We start from the raw sequence: 6,962 nt of genomic DNA, 5'->3' as shown, positions 1-6,962 counted from the left end.
ATCCACCTGCCCTTTCATTATACACCCTACCCAGCAGCTGGTGGGGTGGGCCAAAATCATTCCTTCTCTCCCAGCATGGGAGAACAGTTCTTGCCTTCACAAACCAAGAAAGGAGAAGAATGGTTTGAGGTTTGGTTGTACTTTTTTATATTTTTTTCAACTATCCCTATGTCTAATACAGCTCTCCAGAGTACTACATGGTGCTACTTAGGCAGAGATCAATTCACTGGGTGGAGGGTGCTAATTACTGATCTGCAAACATCTGAACCACGAAGCTCACAGTCCCATTAATGCTGCCCTTGCAGTTTGTCTCAGTTGCCTGCTGCACCTTTTGAGTATGTAAGCTGTTTTTGTATGCTCTCTGAGCCTTGTGGTTTTCTCAAGGCAAAATAACCAGACCAAAATGAGAGTCTCCCTGAAGAAGAGCACTTACATAAGTTTCTTATTACCAGGGAGTGCTGAAAGGAGAAAACTGTTTAAAATAGATCCACACAGACAAAGAAGTCCCATGACAGCTAAGAAAAAAGAATTCTTACCAACTTGTTGATAGCAACCTGTAAGTTGCCATTAGAAGAACAGCATCTTCAACTACACTCCTTTTCTTTGTTGTCTAGGAATTGTCTCTATACAGCTTTCTGCTGTACATTTTTAGCAGCTACGTGGGCCCCAGTCTCACTATCCTAAACTTTTTCAGCTGCTTCAGCATGGTTGAAAAATCAATTGGAATGGCTTGATGCTCCCATTGCTAGACACAGTGCAGTTTAAAGAAGAACTTTCCTCCTAAAGATGGTTCTGGTAGCATTTCTTGCAAGAAAACCATGATGGCATCATCCACTTCCATATTACAGGACCTAACTGTGTGAGTGTGTCCATACAGAAATCACACAGAGAAGCATCATCAGTGTCCCAGTGACCACAAGCTCTCTCTGAAAAAGAGGAATTTTCTAGCATTGCTGGTACAAGAATTGCCTAAAAACACCATGGAGATGAAATATAATAAACAAGGCTAAAATTAGAATATCCAAACACCAAGCCGACAGTATTTTAGCAGCATTTATACCGCATTCTTTAAAGTACAGCACAGTGGTGCCTCACTGTAAGAAATTTCTACCAAACAAAGATTCATGATGCCACTGGGATAAACTCCCATTTAAGATCTTTGTTCACAGTTAAAACTCTCTGTCTGAAGTACAAAGTTCCCATAGCATGCAAACGAGTCCCCAAGACCATCTTCCCCATTTTAAAGGATTTCCTCTCTCTTGTGGTTCTTTTTAGCCATTTCTTCTGAGAAACTTAAGCCTTTTAAATTGGTAAGTCCCTGTCTAGGAGGGGGTTTCTATTTCAAGTAAATTGTCAGAGGCAGAATTTAAATAGTAAATGCCTCCCAATTTCAGGGTAATGAGAAGAGGCCAACATTAGGATTCCCAAATGTGAGCAGAATCTGAAGAATAGTCTTAAACCAGCTGGCTTATCAACAAGGATGTGTTTTCATATTATCCACAGTATGGACCATGTCTTGCAGAGTTTGAAGACCAAAGATGTGTACATAGGAAACATGGGTTGGGGAGATTATTGTGGGGAAGTATGGAGGAAGCTATGGCATTGTGGTGATGGCCACAGTGAAGAAGCTGAGAGCAATGTGCATTCTTCCTAAAGATGGTTGTTGTAGTGTTTCTTGCAAGAAAATTGTGATGGCATCTTTTCCATAGCAGGGACTGTGGAAATCTGTGGAATAACTAGTGGCATTGCAAGACCACAATGTCGTAGGGGCTATAAGTCACAATATCATGCGATTGCATTTCATACTAGCACAAGAGTCCACTCAGGCAGAGTAGGTGAGAGGCCCTGCAGGCCTTGGTAGTTTCCCTAGATCTTTCTTGGATTTCAGCTTCTTACTGAATAAACAGAAAACTGACTTTATATTTCTGTCTGATTTCAACTCCTTTGCTAACTGTGCATGTAAGACTCCTTGTTGAATACAGCCTTGTCTGAAGTGGAATATGGCAGTGACTGTGTGCTTTAGTAGGAGGTGTGAAGAATAATTTTGACATTCAAGACTATGGGAAACAGTATGTAATTCATTGCCTTGAGATGGAATGTGGCCATAGTTAACAACCTGAATTCGAGAAAAGAACTGCAGAATCTCATTTTTAAATCCCTTTTGGAAGGTAGCATCTCTAGTCACATGCTGCTTCAGCACCAATATAGGTCGGTCGCAGCAGAAGCCGTTCTATTTTTTAAACAACCAAGGTTTGAATTCCCAGAGATGTTGTATGATTTATACTGGCAAGAAATCTCAGCTGCCTCACAAGATCTGCCCCTTCCTGTATTCTTCTTTCTGTTCTCTGGAGGTCTCCCAGATAAATATCGAGCAGGTCAGACCTGCTTAGTGTAGGAAATCTGACGAAATCATGCCCTGAGGTGTTGTAACTACTATTTTTGTATTTGCTTGAATTGGCAGTGCCTGAAAGTACAGTTGACAGATTTCAGAATGTGAAAATGATTAATCTGGGGGGGAGTGCCCTGAAACACTGCCACTTTATGGCAGATCTAAAGTAACATGGATTCCAGCAACCCTTTAAAGAGCTATTTAAAAAGAAAACCCATATGAGCTACCCAGTGAGTAACGTTCCAGGAATCACAGAGGCACAGAACCAGGATGTCCCAGACAATGCTTCCTTTTTCTCTAGGCCCCGCTTTCTCTAAGCACTAGCTTAAGGAAGCCATCATCCTACAGCCATACAACTGCATGAACCAAATGAAATCAGGCACAAGTACAGCAGAATGAGGGAAGCCTGAAGGAGGTGTGATGAGAGCTTTATTAGAGAGGACATATGGCTTTTAAAGAAAGGGTCTTTGGCAGCCAGCTGGAGGTGGCATAATTATTCATCAGGAAAACAGCAGCAGCTACAAAGATCTTCTTCCTCCCCTGCTGGCTGAATAGATTTGTTGCAGCCATTCAGTGGGCAACTGATTTCAGCCTGCCCTCCATAAACTGCATTTCATGTTAAGATGATTTAGGAGAAAGCTCTTACTGTAAAATAAACCCATAGCTATACGGAAACACATGCACACATTCAACTCAGCCTCTCTTTGCGGCCCCTACTTTCAACTAGCTCTTAGCTATAACCCAGTAAGACAGCCACTGTGAACACAGAGCACACATATGCATATACATAGACAGATGTGTTCATGCACATATATAGGTACACCACAGGTTCTGAAACAGCATGAATTTTTCATGCAAATCTTCTTTCAGTTTCATTAGCTGATAGTCTTCAGCCGTTTTTACATCAGACCATGCTTCACTTTTTACGTTTATCCTTGTGTCCATGAGGTCTGTCATCAGAATGATTTGCCCTCATCTGTACAGGTAAGGCCTGACAGTCCTCATCAACAGCAGGGGCATGGTGGCATCACATTGAGTAGGAAACAATGTGAAGCCAAAAAAAAATTAACTTAAAAATAGATTCACTTTTTGCGACTCCATGTTATCTGTTAAGTATGTGTTAGATATAGGGAGTTTTTATCCAGAGATGAAAGCAATTTACGAAGGAGGCATCCGTAATCCTTTGTACAGGTGTTGACTCTGGCACAGGATGTAAACCACTGACAAAGCCAGCATCCAAATGTCCTAGGTCCTGATTCATTAAACAGAGTGATGTTTAACATGAAGAGCATCTGTACAAACTGTCACAGCTTCTGCAGAGTCAGTACAAGTGAGCTTTTTCTTGGTTCAGAGACAAGGCAGTGGGATAAAACTAAGGCTATTCATTCCTCTATATTTATTTATCACATGAGATCGTTCCCCACTTCCTATCAAGAGCAGATACTGAGCAGCACAGTAGTGGTGGAGTTCACAGATCAGAAAACCACAGGCAGATTCAGTCCAACTCTCAGCCAGCCTAAAGGTTTTTCTATAAACACTGCTTGTTGGTCCATGTCTTCTGTGGAAAAATCCACAGGAGACACTCTGAGAGGGTGGATTCATGAGCAACCCTTTGCAGAGTTTCTTCCTGATCTTTTGCTCAGGAATGAGGGATTTAGCCCCTCATGGACCAGCCTGTAAATCCCTCATGGCAGATTCTTAGGGATCCTCAGGCACCCAGAGGCATCTGTGTTTCCCAAGGCCACTTGCATGGATGCCTTGTGCAGCTGCTAGGTTCTTGGCCTCAGGTTTGTCTCCAGAGCACTGTCCATATTAATAGCATTAGTCTATTTATTACATTGGTGCGTTCTTCATCAGCCTGCAGCATGGAAAGATATATTCAACCCCTTGGGAAATCTTTGATGGATTAAGCAATGAAAATGAACAGAGAGAAAACTGTTAGCCAAGGAATTAGATATAGGTGTATGATGCTGATGACAGTCATATATTTCTGACCACATCTGCCAGAAAAACATATAACCTTCACCTTTTCATAGGCCTTCCCAGAACAGTTATGACTGCAAAATGTCCTGGAAACACTTTTCTGAAGATAAACAATGGAAATGATCTAACATTAAAAATAACCCTAAAGGCAAAAAATGAGAAATGACTTGGAAACAAAGGAAGGGTGGAGTAAGCAACCCTTTGGGGGAGATTTATACTCCGCTTCATGCTGCTTATAGCACCCAGAAATGCCAGTGAAGGTTGCACCAGAAATCTGTAAGCTATATGCCTACAGCTGTCATATACAGTGTTCTAAACATTACAAAAATTAGTGAACATATTACAAAATTTGCAGCAGTCAAAATTAGATTTGGAATGATTTATCTTTTTGCCATTGTTTCAGCATGTGACATGTCACGAAAAGTGGAGGTTTTGTTGCAAACAGTATTTTAACCACAAAAAGCTATTTTGCAGTAGAAAATGTACTTCCAAGATTTAATTCAATACGGAGTGTTACACAAATCATATGAAAAACAGTCTTGTTGTGGTAACAGCAGAATTAAGCACAGGTGGCCAAAGTATTTTGACTCTTGGACTAAAATTTGAATTTCTGGTACATACTGCTGCTTCACAGTTACATTGGTAGCAATGCAACTAAATGTTTTCTTGTAAATCTTTAAATGGCATATGATGGAAAACAAGCAAAACATTTTAAATTTTTAAAAAGAGACGTAAGTCAAAGTTTCCGGCATAATTTTGCAAGCTATATATATTGAAAAGTGTCTTTATTCACAGCTATTACTTCTATGACATGAGGAAAACTGCACACAACTTGATTTTTTTTTTTTTTTAACACAGAATGTCTGTAGGATCTGAGTCTTACAAGCAAACAGTTCAGAGCTTATAACAATCCAACTTTTCACTAGCCTCCCTTCTGCCTTACTCTTTGCAACAGATCTAAACAACATATACCTTTCAAAAAGACTCCTGTGTGATTGGCAGGCCTGGTAGGAGCTTCTGTCAGATGCTGTTCTCACCAGCTAATTGCATCTCCTGGTTTTGTGAACATCATCATCTCATAAGTTTGAAATAAGTTCTTAAACTGTCAGATTTGCTCATAAATACAACAGAAAAATTACGAGGGACTGAGTTTAACGGAGTGATGGAAGAGTATCAGCTCCAGTCTAAAAGTGTTTAGTAGGAGTGGGACTGATGGCTCCAGAAAAACCACCAAATTCAGCTAGCTAGAGTGACCTTCAAGGAAATTCAGTAGGAGGTGGCTGCACAGGCAGTGTGTGTGGCCTTGTGTAGTCTACAGGAAAAAGAGAGATTTCATTACTGAAAGTTTATCCTTTATAATAACACCTTGTCTTCTTCCCACTGATAAGATAGCAACAACTATTGTCTTTGTGATCCATCTTTCTTTCTAAGACTCTCTATCCAAAATAAGGGTAGAAGTGTGCTGAGAGTTAGTTGGTCTCGGTGAATACAAACGTGGAAACTGTCATGTTCTCTGAATCAGTCAGTAGCAGAGCTGAGGAAAAATCCAGAAGTCCTAGATGTGCATGTACAGCTACACTTGAATTAAGACTAATTCAAACTTTAAGTGAAAATTAACCTGCCTCACCCTACTGCACAGCTTTTAAGAAAAAGAAAGATTACATCCAAAAAGCATGTGTTTCTTTTTTCCCCACTCTTACAGCACCCTCAGGATTTGTAAGGGCACACAGAAGTCCCATAGAAGTTTCAAAAGTGGAGAGCAAACAGGAAGAACTGAAATCAGCTTCGGTATCAGAGGATAAAAGCAGTTGTTCTGAGGGGGAAGCTGGAGGAAAAGTATGGTAAGAGTAGTATGAAGTGCAGACCATGAGAAGGGGTCTTCCACGGAGGAACTGCGTGTTCAGGGGAGCCTCTGGACCTAGGTCTTCCAAACCTCCTTGCGGCCCTAGATGAGGCTGGGATCGGTGATGTCGTTCGTAATAAAATGCAGGTAAAGAGAGTTTATGCTTCTGCTGAGGGCAACCGTGCGTTCGCTTCTTGTGTGTGCTCGGAGGTGACTAGATAAGAGTTCTATTTTCGGGGCTATACCCTGGCTGGGCTGACTGCCTGTGGGATGTAAGCGGGGCCTGGCAAACTCCCTCCTGGGTGGGTGAGAACTCGACCAGATGCCGTGCTCGGCAGTGGGATGACTCACCCTACCTCATTCCTTCACTATTACGCAACTTGCTTTTTTTCCAGAGTAAGGTTTTCTTCCACATTCTTTCTTGTGATTTTTTTTTTCCCTTCTGTAAAAGCGCCTGCCTTTGTTGTGACTGCACCCTGAAACGAGCAGGGAATTCGGCCATGCAGCGTGGCAGGGTATCAAAGGTCCATTTTCTCCAGGGGAACAGGAAAAGGTGATAACGGCAGGAGGAACGGCCAAACGAACGCGTCGGGCTTAGGCCGCGATTGTTTCACCGGAGCGAACAAAAACAATGAGCTGGGAGCCCTGGGGGAGCGGCGTGCGGCTCCGCCGGGACCAGAAACAGCCCGGGCGAGAATGTCTCCATTGTTGCCGGCAGCACGGACCGACGGGCTGCCCGCGGCCGGG

The sequence above is a fragment of the Athene cunicularia genome (genome assembly GCF_003259725.1).
Source record: "Athene cunicularia isolate RWA chromosome 5 unlocalized genomic scaffold, athCun1 chr5_part1, whole genome shotgun sequence".
Taxonomy (NCBI): Eukaryota; Metazoa; Chordata; class Aves; order Strigiformes; family Strigidae; genus Athene; species Athene cunicularia.
The sequence above is the reverse complement of the archived record's forward strand: the minus strand, read 5'-3'. Positions refer to the sequence as shown.